The sequence below is a fragment of the Camelus ferus genome, chromosome 20, assembly GCF_009834535.1.
Source record: "Camelus ferus isolate YT-003-E chromosome 20, BCGSAC_Cfer_1.0, whole genome shotgun sequence".
In the NCBI taxonomy this organism is placed as follows: Eukaryota; Metazoa; Chordata; class Mammalia; order Artiodactyla; family Camelidae; genus Camelus; species Camelus ferus.
In genome coordinates, this window is record NC_045715.1 from 26,619,120 (window position 1) to 26,636,793 (window position 17,674).

General features: G+C 38.1%; 1 protein-coding gene and 1 long non-coding RNA gene across 8 annotated transcripts in view; one reads left to right on the forward strand and one right to left on the reverse strand.

The window, feature by feature from the left end:
- The window catches only part of LOC116658268, a 100,568-nt gene extending 89,706 nt beyond the window's left edge, over positions 1-10,862 (forward strand). The window contains exon 4 of the long non-coding RNA XR_004313570.1: positions 8,785-10,862. This is a non-coding gene — a long non-coding RNA (uncharacterized LOC116658268). The remainder of the gene's footprint in view (positions 1-8,784) is intronic.
- Positions 1-17,674, reverse strand: part of KIF6 (kinesin family member 6) — a 296,241-nt gene that overhangs the window by 258,049 nt on the left and 20,518 nt on the right. The window lies entirely within an intron of this gene.

Below are 17,674 nucleotides of genomic sequence, written 5' to 3' on the forward strand. Positions count from 1 at the left end.
GAACACACACACAAAGTAAAACTCTTAAAAACAATGCAAGGAAAGACATTGCCTACAAAAAGCCAGTTAGACTAAAGCAGACTTCTCAAAAGCAAAAGTTAAAAGGGGATGGAATGATATCTTCAAAGCACTGAGAAAACATAACTCTCAACCAAGAATTCCAAACTCAGCTAATATGTAAATTAAATTAAATAAATGCTCACAGAATTAATCAATAATAGACCTCTCTCTCTGAATGAGCTACCAAAGGACGTACTTCAGGAACCAGGAGATTGAGAACAGAAAGAAGTAGTGAAAAAAGACAACACTGAGCAAGGAAACTGGGAAAATCTAAACATTTACTGGTTTCTTTTACAAAATAACAATAATGATGATTAATTGAGTCATATAAAACAAAGTGGAATTAAAACAAGTAACAATAAGATAAAACTGGAGAAATATGACTAAAGTTAATCATAAAGATCAGAAGTTAGAAATGTTAATTTTAGACTTTATGAAGTCAAGTATGCTTCTAAATTTTTAATGACTACTACTAAGAAAAAGAGAAAGATAATATAAAATTTCCAGATATAAGAAGTGAAGAAAATAAATAAGAAAACATAGGTCAACAAAACTGAAGGTAGGAATAAAGAGGGGGGAGAAAAGCAACAAGAAAGTATAAATAAAATGTAAATATGACAGAAACAATTGCAAGTATCAGTAATCACTAAATTGACTAAAACTTGGGTAAAAAAGTAAGTCATCCATACATCATTTCTAAAGAGACACAACTAAGACACAAGAACATGTAAAGTTTAAAATTAAAAAGATGGAAAATTTATAAATCAACTATATTTCAATAAAAAATAAATAAAAATTAAAAGATGGAAATTATATTTTTATATATCCCACATGAAGGTGAAGCAATTCTAAATGAAAACATAACCTCCCAAGTATACAAGAAATAAATAGAACTACAAGTAGAAGTATATGTATCTGAAAGTTTTTATACATCTCCATTGGTCCTTTTGTTTTTTTAAACATTCTTTTTTATTGCGTTATAGTCATTTTACAACGTTGTGTCAATTTCCAGTGTAGAGCACAATTTTTCAGTTATACATGAACATACATACATTCACTGTCACATTTTTTTTTTCGCTGTGAGCTACTACAAGATCTTGTATATATTTTCCTGTGCTATACAGTATAATCTTGTTTATCTATTCTACATGTGCCTGTCAATATCTACATTGGTTCTTGATAGATGGAAAAGAAAAACAAAATTCTACAGAAACGGTAAACTTGGACCACAAAGTCAACAAGCTTGAACCAAAAGACAAACATGGAGTCCTGCATAGAAGTTAATTAGCTATTAAAAGACTTGAAACAATCTGAAATTGTTCCTTGGAATCACGCATCAGGTGGAGAGTCTGGTCAAATGACCTCTAAGATCCCAACTAACCTCGGGATTGTTTAGTCTAGTTTCAATAAATATTTCACTCAAAGATTTAAAATCCAGGCTTTTTTTTCCTCTCTTTTTTCAAAACTGGGTAAAGCTCTAGGATGAGTTATAGCTTGAGGTATAAACCTCAACATTCCCACTGGGTTCCACTTTGAGTTTGGTGTGGGGTGGGGATCACCAAGCTAAACCCAAAGAAAACTTCATGGGTGTAGTCCAAAGGGAACCAAATCAAACAAACCAACAATTTTGCACAAATTCCCATGAGCCAAAACCACTGAATTTCACTCAGCATCAAAGACCTATATTAGACCCCCACCCCATCAACTGGAGCCAAGTTTTCCTAAACCTCAGACGTGTCAGGGCTCTGTTCAGTCTGAAAGATGAGCAGAAGGCTAGATTTCAAAAGAATTAACTTAAAACTACTTAAGTTTCTGTAACATTTTGGAGTCTTAACAATGGAATAAAATTAGAAGAAATAAATCATACAAGGCCCCAGTACCCTCTGCCAGGCAGCAGTATTTCCTCCCAGACATTCACCGTGGGGAAAAGAAAAAGAACTTGTATACTGATGTTCAACAAACAAATGAGAGCAGCATTCTAGAAGGAAAAATAAATAACAAAGCACATGTTGAAATCATAAAATGGGCTAAATTTATAACTAACATATTTATAGGCAGACTTGGCCCAAACATCAGTCTGTAAATATAATTACAGTTCTACTGTTATAAAAACAGATAAGGACAAAAGGGAGCCATCATTTAATTGGTTTATAGAATAACTACTTGTGTGGAAAACAGTGCTGTGTGTACTGATGTATGAATTTACATTTGCAAATTTACAATCTCTCAGTGTCCCTTTTTAGAGAGTCCAATTAATTTGTCTACCTTATATCATTTTAATGGAAGCATTAGGGAGGTATTATCTTCACTGACGCTTACCTTATCACCTGGGCGGCGGGCAACTGTGGGGAGAGGGCAAGAAGGACAGAAGAAAAATAACAGAAGGATCATCTGTCCTGAGCTTCTAGATAGATCCTTTGGCTTCTTAAATTCCTTTAGAGTTTTGTACATGTCATTCCATCTCTCTGGAATGCTATCCAGAATGCCATGTTTCTGAATTTGAGATCAGCCTTATAATCAGTGCACAGATACCGCATGGCAGTATCTCTTTTCTTACGTGAAAGCTATTAATAACTTAATGGTATATCATACAAGTCTGGCATTTCAAATAAAGCAAGTACAGTTAGTTTTAACTCCTGAAACGAACTCTCAGCTCCTCGGGAGCAGGTATGGTGCCTTAGTATCCATCAGTACCAGTACCACCGTACCTATCCCAGCACTTTCAGTGAGCGTGCACTGACTGGTTTAGATTGGCCTTCCAATAACTTATAGTCTAATAAGATAAATAACTGGGGAAAAATAAGACAACATCAATACAAAATCCACTGAAGCATATATATAACTGTAGAAAGGAAATGGCTCAGGTGTTTTTAAGACAAGATAGGCTTATCACTGAAGATCTTAATCTAAGAACTAGAAGAGGAAGAATACAATATAACAGGCTGGGGATCGGCTAAAACCACACCCTACTTTGACAGCTGGACAAAGACTAGAAATAACTGGCCATTAAGCAAGCAGCTTTGTTAACAAGAGCAGGATAAGATGTAGGGATGATTTAAGTAACAGATTATGATAACTATAAAAACAGACACTACCATTCCATAAAGACGTATTTAAAACCCTTTTCCCCCAGGCATCACTTTATCAGGTAAGATAGGGAGTTCAAGGGGCAGTATAGGTGGGAAATGCTAATGAATAAGCACAGTCCTTGTCCTTATGTTCACTGTGTAGGATACAGACAGGTAAGTACAATTACAACATGGTAAGGGCCCTGTATCAAGTGTCATGGATACAAGGAAAAGGGTATAAACAGTTCTACCGGAGAGAAGCAGAAAAGTCCTTAATAAATGAATTTTAGAAGTAACTAAGGACATTTTTTTTCTGCTAATCCCAAACTCCTAATTTACCCCTCTCCCCACTTTTCCTTTTGGTAACCATAAGTTTGTTTTTATGTCTGTTTGTCTACCTGTGTTTTGTGAGTAAGTTCATTTGTATCATTTTTTTAGATTCCACATGTAAATGACTTCATATGATATTTGCCTTCCTCTGTCTCACTTACTTTACTTATTATGATAATCTCTAGGTCCATCTGTGTTGCTGCAAATGGCATTATATCATGCTTTTTTATGGCTGAGTAGTATTCCATTGTGTGTGTGTGTGTGTGTGTGTGTGTGTGTGTGTGTGTGTGTGTGTATATGGACCACATCATTATCCATTCATCTGTCAATGGACATTTAGGTTGCTTCTATGTCTTGGCTATTGTAAATAGTGCTGCTGTGAACACTGAATTGCATGTATCTTTTTGAATTAAAGTATACTCTGGATAAATGCCCAGAAGTGGGATTGCTGGACCATAAGGTAACTCTATTTTTATTTTTTTAAGGAACCTCCATACTGTTCTCCATAGTAGCTGCACCAATTTACACTCCCACCAACAGTGTAGGAGGGGTCCCTTTTTTCCACACTCTCTCCAGCACTTACTATTTGTAGACTTTTTAATGATGGCCATTCTGACTGGTGTGAGGAGGACATTTTTATATTACATAATATTTATATGGCTCATAACATTTGAGCCATTAAAACAAAAATTTGACAACCAGATTTGAACACAATTACCACTACAATGAAAGAAAGATCTTTTTATCAAAGCTGTTTCTACATTTCAGAATAATATACAATTAAAAACAAAAACAAAACCCTTCGTTGCTCTGTTTACGACAAACTGTCAGCACCAAATACTTCATACTAGGAACTGTGTTCTGTTTTGTCTTATTTCATTTTCTGGCCCTTATTCACGCATATTTTATGTGTAAAAACCACCTGATGATGTACCTCATTATGCTATAAAAAGTAAGAGAGAACACTGTTTAGCTCAACTTTTAAAAAATTACCCTAGAATCTTTTCTTGTCACGAAATAGTAATTGCCTTTTCATCATTTTTCTCTCTTCCTCAGCTACCCCTTCTTTCAGTACTCAAATCATTCAGCAAAACAACAACAAAAAAACCAACTCCAAAGCCAACATTCCATGTAGAATAGCAGGGAACCTGGGCAAGAGAGGCAGGAGATTCACTAGACCTCACTCACCTCCCATTTCAGAGTCAAGAGTTTTTCCCTTCCAAACCCTATAGAGAAATGGATAATCAGCTGTTTTACCCCTAGTTCCTGTAGACTGGAAATGTAATATCTTGCTTTGTGACAAATTCTACTGGAACAAATCCAATAGAACACCCCATGGAATTCACTATAGTGGGATTTTTAACTCTATTGGCATTATATATAAATTTAAGGAAAAGTACATCTTAGGGAATGGTGAACATAATAAGAGCTACAAGTTCAGAAGTGCAGAGTTAGGAAAATCAATGCTTTTTTCTTTCAAGGAAGAATGTTCATGGAGGAGAAATAATGAGTTCTGTCAATGGAAGCATTCCACAGATATAGAGGAATGCTTACTACATACTAGGTATTCATGGAGGTGCTGAGGATGCAGCAATAACCAAGACAGAAAAGGACCCTGTTCTCATGAGGCTTACATTCTAGTTGAGGGGAGACAGACAACAAATAAGAAAGAAAAAGATAGGAAAATGTAAATGCTATGAAGAGAATGAAAATAGGGTGATGCATTAGAATGTAACTAGATACCTTGCTTCAGATAGGGATGTCAGAGAGAGGCTCTCTGAGGAGGTAACAGTTAAGCTGAGATCTGAGTGACAAGAAGGAAGAACACTCAGGGATAAGATAATAGGCCCAAAGGCAAGAATAACCTCTTCTTATTCTAGGAACAGAAAGAAGGCCACTGTGATTGTGGCAAGAGGAAGGAAGAGGTAAGAATGAGAGATCAGGAGAGGCCAATTACCTAGGGTTTTGTCAACATCATCAGGGGCAATCGGGTTTTATTTCAAATTGAATGAAGAGCCTTTGTAGTACTGTAACCAGGGGAATGATTAGATCTAATCTATCTTTTTAAAGGCTCATTTGGCTACTGAATGGTGAATGGACCATGAGTGGGCAAGAGACCAATGGATTGGAGGGTGCTACAACACTGATTACGGTGACAATCGTGAAGCTGGAGAAGAAATGGATCAATCTGGGAAATACTTAAGAATTCAGTCGATAGGAACTGCTAATGAGAGATGAAGAAAAGAACAATCAAGACTGACTGGAGCAGTGGGGAGGGTATAGCTCAGTGGTAGAGTGTGTGCCTAGCATGTAGGAGGTCCTGGGTTCAATCCCCAGCACCTCCATTAAATAAAGAAATAAACCTAATCACCTCCTCCCCAAAACCCTACAAACAAACAAAATAAATAAAAATATTAAAAAAAAAAGAATGGAGCCATTTACAGAGATGATGGCAATTGAAGAAGGGCAGTTATGGATAAGGATCAAGAGTTCCTGAAAATATGTTACCTTTTAGGTGACCATTATACATCCAAGTGGAGACATCAAGAACATGATTAGATATAGAGTCGAGTTCTGGGAGAGATCAGAGCTAGAGATAGAGATTTGATAGTCAATGACACAAAGATCATAGTTAAAACCATGGGACTGAATGAGATCACAAAGTCTGTCGAAGGATGAAGCCACCAGGGTTAAGGGCTCATGGAGAAGAGGAGACAAAGAAAACGAGGGAGTACAGGAATAGGATGGTGTATGAGTCCACCTGGATCCTCTACAAAGGGACACCATGCTGGGATTAGACATACAAGAGGTATATAAAGGAGGAGGCATCAGAAATAGTAGGTGAAGAGACTTTCAGAAGTTTTGCAGGTCTGACATCTATCAAAGGGGAGGAGAGGGGAAAGACTGAATAGAAAGAGTTGCAGACCACAGTTCATTTCTAAGAAAGATGCAGCCTGGCCAATGGGGACTTACTGATCCAATGTAACTATTAGAAGAATCTCATGTAGTGCAAGACTGTCCCATCTGGTACCCTCTTCATGCTCAGTTATTGGCTAGGAACACTCCAAGGAAGCCTGAGCTCTGTTTCCAGTGTGTTGGATCTAAGGGTATGACAGCTGAAGGCTGTCATTCAGCTATAACCCTGAAGCATATTTTCATGAAGGGACACCTGAGTGGGACACCTCTAGAGCCACCACTGTGTGATGTTAGGAAAACCAGCAGTAAAAGAGTATTTCAAAGAAGAAGAAGTTAGCCCTGTCAAATGTTGCTTAAAGATCAAGTAACACAAGAACGGATATGTGGCCATTGCTTTGGACAACATGGAGGTCACTAAAGACCTCAACAAGAACAGTCTCAGGAGGGCAGAGAAGACAGAAGCCCAATTGGAAAGGGTCAAGAAATGAAGAGAAACAGAAGTGTAGACAAAAAGACAGACAATTCTTTTCAGGTAGTTTTGCTGGGAAAAGGGAGTATAGAAATGGGAAATCGCTGAAAGAGACATGGGTAAATGAAGTGCATTGTTTAATTTTATGATAGGAGATACTAGAACATACTGATGAGAACAACCCCTCAGATATGAAAAATCAATGACATTGCAGAAAGAAAACTGTAGTGCAACACATGTGAGAAAGCAAGAAAAGGCCTCGGAAAACAAGTGGAGGACAGGGGCGCTCTAACTACTGAAAGAGGAAGTGCCCACAGAATTAGGTACAGAAGCAGGCTGGCAGATTTGGTGGCGGGAGAATGAGGTAGGACTTGTCTGATTGGTTTATTTATTCAGTGAAGTACGAAGCAGCTGAGAGTAAGGGAAAGGGAAAGGAATATAGGAAGTTTGAGAAGAATTAAATTGGGAAATAGTCATCCCCAAGAGTGAGAAAGCAAACACCAGGAAAGTGTGTTTGGACTGTAAGGCTATGCTGTATCTCTATTTGAAGCATGTTGGGCATGAGTTTAGAGTAAGACCAAGAAACACAATTAATGTTTTACTCTAGCAATATTCGGTGGCCTAAGTGTGGGCGGGGAGTAGGTGGATGATTAGGTTTAACAAGAGAAAGGACTTTCCTGGGTATATAATGGGAAAAAGAGGTGGAAGAATTAATGGCGTTTCCTGGCCATGGGTCCAGCCCCACGTGATGGTAGTTACAGTGGCTGAATGGCTACAGCAACTTCAACTTTCCAAACCCCCAGAGAAACTTCTACTCCTATTCTCCTCTGGTTGGGCAACCTCGGTACTTACTTGTCCTTTGTTGCTACTAAAATTCACAAATATTGAAGTTTATAATGAATATGATGCAAAATCTGCTGCATAAGTTTATTTTTGTTTTAACTGAATTTAATGACTTTTTTTTTTTTTATTTTGTTCTTTTATAATGAGGACTGGGGTGTTTGAAACATCACTGAATGTAAATATCCCTTATTTGGATGGCAGATGAAAGGGCCTTTTGATGAAAATAAACAAAATAGCTCCACATGACATCTTCCTCTTAGTCTTTGCCAGGACAATAGAGTAAACTGTATTCAGAAGGTGTGTAGCTTAATAGGTCTGTCTAGATCTCAAATGTACATAAAATGGTAATTTTTTTAAAGAAAAGATACCACCCATTGGTCTTTTTTTTTTTTTTTTGGCAGTTTTCCCAAAGTAGGTGCAACCAGAATCTCCTCATTTATTTGAGCAAATCTTCAAAAATGCACTTAGATACTCTCTCGAAGCAAAAACATTGAACCAAAAAGCTGCTAGTATTTACAACAACCATGTGGCAAAACTGAAACCTTCTCAGCAGCAGCTTTCTTTCACAGTCTTAAAGCTACAGTTTATTTCAGAATAAATCTTAATTCTTAATAAATACAACACCAAGGTAAGCAGTTTGAGAAAAAAATAAATGATTGCTTGTGCTCACAGATTGGAATCTTCTGGTCAGATTCCCTAGTTTGGCCATTTAAGCCCATGGTAATATCGTACGGGGTTCCAGGCAACGAGGAGAGAGAACTGCCAAGAAACTCTGGCCTTCTCCCATGACCCAACCGCCCACGTTAGAAAAAATGACTGGGAAGCACATTTGTCAAGAACAGGACCTTCACTACAGAATAACCACCCAAAACCCAAACTATAAACAGCCACTCATTCAAATGTACTATTTTTAACAACAAGAACACCTGAATCATAAATGTATGTTTTTCTTCTTTGAGCCCCTAAAAATCTGCATTTTTAAAGTTTGTGTAGACCTGAGACCACACACACAAAAAAATTATAGGCTATCCCTCTATGAAGTTTTAATGATCCAAGGATCCCAAAGGGATTGTTACAAGGCTGTTTCTTTATTTTCAGTATTTCAGCATGAAGAAATGAAGCTTTAGGAAGCTGCTGTGTTGGAAAAAATTGTAACTGCCAAATAAGTCATCCAGAAGCGGCACACTGTAGCAACCAAGGGTACCTGGAGTCCAGAAACAACACACTACAGCTGCGTTCAATAGCAGCCCCACAATGCAAGGCCAAGAGGATGGAAAATGTGACAGGTTCCACCACAGAAGAACATGGAGGACAATGAACAATGAATAATGAGTGGTGGACGTGGGGGGCCGGGCAAAAGAAGACATCCCCCAACACAAAGACAACAAGTGATGACTACGTCAGTTCTGGGAACGAACTGACGGGACCGAAATTATGTAAGAACTAGGGCACTGTGAGAAATGAATACCAACTCTGAATGTCAGGCTCTTAAGAAAAGAAAGAAGCTAAATTTGAGCCTTTGATGAGTTCATATTTTAAAGAGAATACTTAGTTGTTGGCAAAGATTTTTTTTTTCAAACAAGGCTCAGGATAATAAGTAAAATCTGAACTTCTTATTCCTTAACTTCAAAGAATATCATTCTTTCAATCTTTCCTGGGGAACAGGGGGAAAAAAATCACTCTCTTTTGAAGTATTCAGATGAAAGTACTAGGTGAGCTGAAAGCACTGGTGATAATTTGGTTGATCAACCTTATCTGTCATCCACATAGTTCATGTTAATATATTTTGTTATTGTGAATATTCCCCAAATAACAATGAAATCCTACCTCACTCATATCATCATACCCGGACACGGCATGATGGTTAGGACTATGTAGCCTGGAGGCCCACCTGAATTCTGGCTCTACCACATCAGAGCCCTGCGGCCTTTGCAGGTTACGTGCTTCACTTTCCTTTCCCCTAGAATGATGGCATTATTTATACAGACTTCACAGTATAACTGAAGGGATTAAATTAGCATGTGAAGCATGGTATCAATGAGGATCCCAACAGGAGACAGACAGCACACTCTATTCATTGAGAGCCTTTTTACAAAAATGTAGGACATACAGGGGAGCCCCAAAGAATAGTGCTGAGACCCAGGGCTACTAGTAGTGGATTTGATATTACCCCTAGGTCTTAAAAGTACAAGGGGAAAGAAAGGTTACTGGAATCCAGAAGGAGAGAGAATTACAGAGAGCAGGCTGCCTTGAGAAGTAACTGATCTTCAGCCTGAAGAAAACAGCCAATCCAAGGTGACCCTGCAGGGAGAAAGCTGGGTGGAGGGGGTGTTTGACCTCACTGTCCCTTCCCCTCTGATTTCCTCCTGGCTTTCCATTGGCTGAAACCACCCAGAAGCCAGAGGGCAGGAAGCAGGTAGATGAGCCCACAAGGCCCAACCACCAGGACAGAGACCAGGAAAGGGGAAGATGAGAGGTCTGCAGGGGCAAACGAAGAGATCCAGCTCAAGTACTTCCATGTACTGAAACCACCTGATGCTTTTAAGCATCTTCACTTCCACAAATATACACTAGCTGCAATTAATTACATCATACCAATTGGTAGCAGTTGTAAAGGTTAGCTCAGCTCGACTGCAGTTCAAGATTAATATACCCCTATTTTCATTTTGATTGATATAGACCAGGCACCAAGAATTCCTTATTTATTCAATTTAATATGATCTAGGAGAAAAGAAGTATCACAGAAACTAGCTGTAGCCTTTCTCAGATTGCCCAAACAAGAAGCTGCTGTAGTATTTTGTAACCAAGACAAACCCGTAAGAGAAGTGTGGTAAAGACGTCTGGGGCATACTCTCCTGAGTCCTGGGCTTCTGCAACAGAACAAATGGAGAGTCATGAGGGGAGGTGGAGGACTGTACACAATCTGACTTTTTATTTATTGTGAATAAAGACCATCTAGTTCTGAAATATACTCATTGTAGAAAATGCTTGGAAACTGCAACCGGAAACCTACTCTCTTATCACTTTGAAACATTCTGTGAAAGATATGAAAATTTTGAAAGTATGAAAAGGTAATTTTTAAGTGTAAAATGTAAGAATTAAACATCAGGTCATGAAATGCTGCTGTATCATAGTTTAATAATAATGTACATTTCCAAATATATTTGGTCACAAAGTCAAACATAATGCAAGGTCTCATCTTAAATTTGGTAGTAAATCATATTTTTATTATCTAATTAATTCAAAGCACAAGAAACTGTGCATCACTTGGCAAATGGGGAAAAGTCAAAACATTTCTTTGTATTTATTAAGTTTTTATTAGAAATAAACGTTATAATGTAACATTTACTAATATAGTAATATAAACTTAGATAATTCTTTCTTTTACTCTATATGCCAAATGATTACATAATTTAAAACATCTCTAAAGGGGTTTTCAGTATTATATCATGGTGAAAGAGCAAGTGAATCCAAAAGGGTGATAAACATTAGTACAAGGTAATGATGCAACAAGATACATAGGCAGAGGCCAATTCTGCTAAGTCTTGCATGTGAGGCCTCAAATTAGGGGCTTAAACTTCATTCTGTACACAACGGTAAGTTACTGAAGGTTTTCAGCTGGGAAGAAATAAGATGGGTGCAACAGTTCAGAATGATGAACCAGGACTGCAAAATGATCTGGGTGGCGATAGGCTAGAGCAGGAGGCCAGCTGGAAAAGCAGACGCACAGGGACCACTTGTGAGCAGGGACCTGAACTGAGGATAGTGTGGGGAATGGACAGACAGGTGCAGACAAGAAAGAGACAGACAGCCAGGTGGAGGGAAAGAGGAGAAGGAAGGGAGGGAGAAACAGACAATGAAGGAAGAATGGACAGGACTGGTTATTAACTAAATGCAGAGGACAGGGGTAGAGGAGGACTCAGAATAACCTCAAAGTTCAAGCATAAACACTGCCATGTCATCCACAGGAGAATCAAGAGGAGGAAGGGCAGGTGGGTGACTGTGTTAACCTGATAAAGCAACAAAGGGAGAAGACAACACCATCCAGATGGAAACAGCCAAAGGCAGGGGAAAATGCAGTCAGAAGAAATCCACTGATGGAGATGTGAACTTTAATGCAGAAAACATACAATTTCACAGCAACAAGGGCTGGAGGTAGGGTTGCCAGATAAACCACAGGATGCCCGGTTAAATTTGAATTTCAGATAAACACTGAATAATTTTTTACTATAAGGATGACCCATGCAACATTTAGGACATACTTATACTAAAAGTTTATTCATTGTTTATCTGAAATTCAAATTTAACTGAGTATCCTGCATTTTCATTTGCTAAATCTGGCAACCCTAACTGAAAGTGAATTAGGAGATGAATGTCTGAAAGAGGTGAACTGAACTGGAGACAAAGGCTTAAGTGGTAAATTTAGTAAAAAAACAAACAAAAACCCTCAAACTTGAAACTAAAGAAAATGAGTCTTTTTATGCTCATTTAAAAAAAAACAAAACACCTAGTTTCCCCAAAGTAACTGGTTACCACTCTCTTCATGACATGATGGCCATATGGGGACATGATGGACTTTGGTTTAGTTTAAGGTCACTGTGACAGGTCACTTAGAATCATGCTCAAAAAGAATTTCATTGAGGAAGTTCCATATACTCGCTTTTTCATCTTCTAATCTTAACAGAAGTTAAAAACATCAGATAAATAGCCAAACAGTTTTTTCAATATACTGAAGTTATGATATATGACTCATCACAGTGAGGCCTTAAACATATTTGAACATGTTTACAGTTCACATAAAATATGTGTCTAACAAAGAAGAATGATGGTTTTATCATTGAGATATTGCTGCACCTCTGTTCATTACTTATTTTGTCAAGTAATCTCTAAGGGGAGATATTTTTAGCATACCTACACTCTAATGCATTTACTGGAAGCTACTTAATATACAACCCTATCGTACTCTTACTGTTCCTTAAAGGAATTGCAATATGTGAGATGAAACAGAAGAGTTGTACTCAATATTTTTTTTCATGAGAGAAGAGTGTGCTATACTTTATATATATATATATATATAAAACTCACTTTAAAAAGGGATACAATAATGCACCAGCTAGTTAGGATAGACATGAAGTAGCCTTTCAGCATCAAAAGGATAATGGTCATAAACTCTCGTCTATAAACTCAATTCACGTAAGGAAGAATGGTGGTGGTGAGGGAACAGGAGATGAGAAAGCAATAGTCACATATGGTACGTAGAGCAGCCCGGCCCCGGATCAACACACACATAATGCCCAGGGAAAGTCAGTACACGGTGGGGCTCTGAGATTAGCCAGGAACCTCTTTAAAGCATGTCTGAAGCCTTAGGCAAGAGAAGGAAGGGAGCTCTTAAAGGCACCAAATTAGCACAAATCCAGAGGTTTTAAGGCTTTCCTTACTTGGGTCACATGGTCTTCCAGCTCCATGATCAATGCTTGGTGTGTGTTTTAGGAGACAGCATGAGGCAGAGACTCCTCATTGCCTCCCAAAAGTCATTCTCCCCTTTTTCTTTAGTAACCAAACCCCAGATTTTTATCTGTGAATAAGAATAGTTCCTAATTGCTAACATAGTTGGCTATGCACCTAAATTAAGATTGAAAATACAGACACTCCTAAGTGAAAACGTACTGTACTACTTTCATCATTTACATTGAGGCAAAACAGCGTCTCATAAGGGAAGAAATATTCTTAACAAGCAAATAAAGAATTCAGCCACTGGGGTTTTCTTTCTTTTTCAACTGTTTAAGCTTTTATAACAAAGTTTTTAGTGTTCTGAAAGTCTTTTATGACTACAATTATATGAACAACACAATTTAATTAGCATGCATTCAGTGTATGGCTCCATAATAGGAATTTTCATTAATTAAAATGGATGGAAATACAAAAGCATTAGCTGTAAACAATTTGAGGAATCAAGAATCTAATTTGCCTACTGCACAACAAAGAAAAATACATTGCAGTTACATGAATAATTCTGGCTTTCACAGCAACTGCATGTTTATCTAATAATTTCAGACCTCATTCATTTTACAAATATTCACTGGGTAGCTACTATGGGCCGCACTGTTATAGGTGCTTGGGAATCATCGGTGAACAGAATAGAAAAAGACCCCTTTCCTAGTGAAGCTGACATTCAAGCAGAGGAGACAGATAATGTACAACAGACATAGTACATGGGTAAATTATATATGTCAGATGGTGGAAAGTGCTATGGAAAAAAAATGTAGACTAAGTAGGGGGGTCAGTAGTAGGTGGGGAGGGGTGGGCTGCAGTATTCACTAGGGTGGTTAGGGCATGCCTCATTAAGAAGATGCCATCTGAGCAGAGGGTTTAAACAGGTGACAGTGTGAGCTATGTGCCTATCTGGGGGAAGAGCATTCCAGGCAGAGAAAATAGCCAGATGCCCTAAGGCTGAAGATTTTTGGAGTGCTGAAACCTGAAGCACAGTGAGCAAAGGGGAGAATATGAGAAGATGATAAAAAGTCATAAGTTAAGGGTCTTTTTGTTTACAAGGAGGAAGCAGATCCTGGGCAGACCTTGGGATTGTTTGGTAGGGTTAGTTACAATATTGGCGAGGCCAAATACGTAACAAAAATGCAGGGCCCCTTGTTCGAAAAGGAAAAAGTGCTATCAAAGATATTAAAATATAAAGCTTTTTCCTTTAAAAATATTTGGTACCTATAATATAGTACTTACTTACAATTACATGAATAATAGTTTCACATGAGTAATGATAAACTTTCAAATTGAAAAGAAGTCGGTATTATATTTTATAAAACTAAAAAAATAAAACTTTAGTAATATATCTTGATGGATCATATAATTTTCCTGACTTGTTTTTCTACATATTCATTTACAAGATCATCAAATTTTATATTTTTAGCAATTTCATTTTCAATTAATATAACTGAAAACTTAGCAAATGCAAGATCACAAATAACTCTTCTTTCAAAAGTTTTCCTTCTTGTGATGATAACTTAGGATCTACTCTCTTAGCAGTGTAGGATCTATCATCTTTGAAATATACAATACAGTATTACTAACTACAGTCACCATGGTGGGCAGAGGTAGTCAAAGGGTACAAACTTCCAGTTATAAAACAAGTAAGTCATGGGGATGTAATGTACAAATAATTTTTGATAATTTTTAATTTTGAGTTTTCTCATCTTTCTGCTGATGCAACTGTTACTGGAGTTGTTAAGAGTATTTCACAGGCTGTGACAGCATTGAGATAAATATCCTATAAATTATTTCAAAATATAAATTTTAATATATCTAAGCTGATGAATCTTATAAAACAATTTCTCTAAAAAGACTTAACCCTTCATATAAATCAGTTTCATGTAAATTTGAATTTAATTTTAAATGCAAATATATACAATGTATTTTAATGTTTCCTCTGATACCTCCTGCAACTTGTGGAGGTTGAACAAGCTGAGAGTGGCTTTATAATTTCTACATTGTTCAAAACACCTGTTTAAGCATTCAATCACTATACCTATAGGATTCTAAGGAAAAGTTTAATTTTAAAATTGTCTTCTTCATTAATTAGTTCATCTGAAGCTTCATATGAAAATAAAGTATTTTCTATTGAATGTGATGATCTTTAAATTTAATTTCTATTTCGAAGCCTGCAGATATTTTCTTTACAATGTTGCAGCAATTTTCAAAACTGAAAATTCTAAGCTTTCTGAAGAATTTTAACACCTCTCTGATATGCTTTACTGCAATGTCCACATGTCCGCTTTTATTCGTTAATAACTTACTGATAAAGCTCGCAGCCTGAGCACCAGCAGTTCCTGTTCCAGTGCTCGGGCTGGAGAGTTAAATGTCAGATGCTGCCAGGACCCACTCTCAGGACACAAGGGACAGCCAGCCTTGCAGGGCTGTCCTGGTGCTGCTCCCTTGGGAAGTCCCTACCATCTCTTGTGGCTACTTCTGCTGATGCTGTGGCGGTGGCTCCCCCTTACAGGTCCAGATCCCAGCGTGCCTGCCCCCTCAGGGGTCCCACAGCACCCTGGACTGTTCCTAGCTGTGCAACTGGCCAAATGCTATTGGTGGATGCCACCTCCTCTGCCTAAGCCAGGGATCTCCTTTCTTCATGAATATGCTCCTTTGTTCCATTGGGCTTGACTTATAAAATGCAACTTCAAAAATAAAATTATTAAGAATTTCAAGATGGCAACAGCAGAAGATTAAACCAATTATGGGGCCCTTTTCAGTGCAGAGCCCTACAAGACGACACAGCCCACGTCCAAGAAGCCAGAGCTGCTTCCAGGCCATCATGAAGAGCTGGGCTTTTTCTCTGAATGAAATAGGGAGTAATTGAAAGGCTTGGGGCACAGAAATGACAAGATATGCTTCACCCACAGTCACTAGTGAAGAATACAGGTTTTGCATTTCATGCTGGAGAACTAGACTTGATAACTTTGATTCAAGCATTAAACTTGATTTGCACAACTATCATTTTGCTTCTAGACATTCAATACACTCAAAAGTAATTATTAAAAAAATCATGGTGTACAATCTAAATATATGTATGTTTTATTCTGCCAATCATACCTCAACAAAACTGGGGGGAACAGTAATATTTAAAGCTTTATTCAGGCTAAAATTAGGTATAAACAAAGCAGATCAAGTCAACTTCTAAAATGTGATCCTGATTTAATTAAATGGATTTGGTTGTAATAACCAAAAACCAAGAAAAGGAAGGTCATTATAAGAATATGAGGGCATGTAGAAACAGCCCATTAAGCCTCTATCTCTTAGGACCTCCTCCTTGTATACCTCTGTCTAGGTCATATCTTCTGCTGATTCATAACTGTCCTCCACTCTATCCACTGCGATCCCTCCACACTCTACCTGATCATCTTCCAGCCTCTGCTCCTGTGGCCAGAAGTCTGCTTTGTCCAAATCTCCCCAGTTCGTACTTCCAAGGGCACCACTCTAGTGGCCCCAGATCATTTCTGTTTGGGCAACAGCGTCAGCTCCAGATCCACATCCTAAGTCACGGGCAGCCTTTACATTGCTGCCTTTGACTCAGATTTCTTCTTCTGACCATGCTGCCGGGGACAAAGTCACAGAGTCACAACCACTTCCCCTGGAAACTGGCTGGGACAGTTCTCCCTTATCAGAATCTGTGAGGATGACAGGCATGGAAGCCTTTGCTCAAAATGTCTTCTGATGCACAGCTTAGTATCTTTCATTTCAGTATATCATTGTGCCTGGAATTCTACCAGTCTTGGCCTAATTTTGGTAAACAAGGACCTTACCTTGTTTAACAAAAATATCTCTAAGGAAGTTAGGACTTACTTGCAGTGCCTGATATATAGGTAGCACTCCATAAATGTTAGCTGAATGAGTGATGAATAACATTCAATTTATCTAATCTACTTGTTTTCCTCTGAGAATAGCTACATTGAATGAAGATATTTTTACGGGCAGGAAGATGTTATTTGAAGCACATGAAAATTTGACAGAGCAAGGGAAAAGGGTGTGGTAGTTAGAAAACCATACAGAGATGATGGATGTCTGGAGCACAACAGGCAAAACTCTCGGGTGTGGGAGGTGAAAGGGAGGTTGTCTCTCAACCGCCTGCATCCAACCGCACCCCCCAACACTGGCCAAGACAAAACAAATGTCTCAATTTTCCTATTTGCCAGGAGGAAAGAGTTAACACTGTCGAATGCTGCTGAAAGGTCAAACAGGATGAAGACTGAAAGATGTCCACTGATTCAATGACAGGAACATCACTGGTGAATTTAATCAGGGCAATTTTTGTGAAATGGAAGGAAATACATAAATGCAGCTGTGTGATACATCAATTTAAGGATCACAGGACTATGAAAGGAAGATCTATTCTAGTCTCAGCTCCACAACCTAATGACTGTGTGACACTGCAGAAGTCCACTAAATGCCCAGAGTCCTGGTTTTCTCATCTAAAATGGGA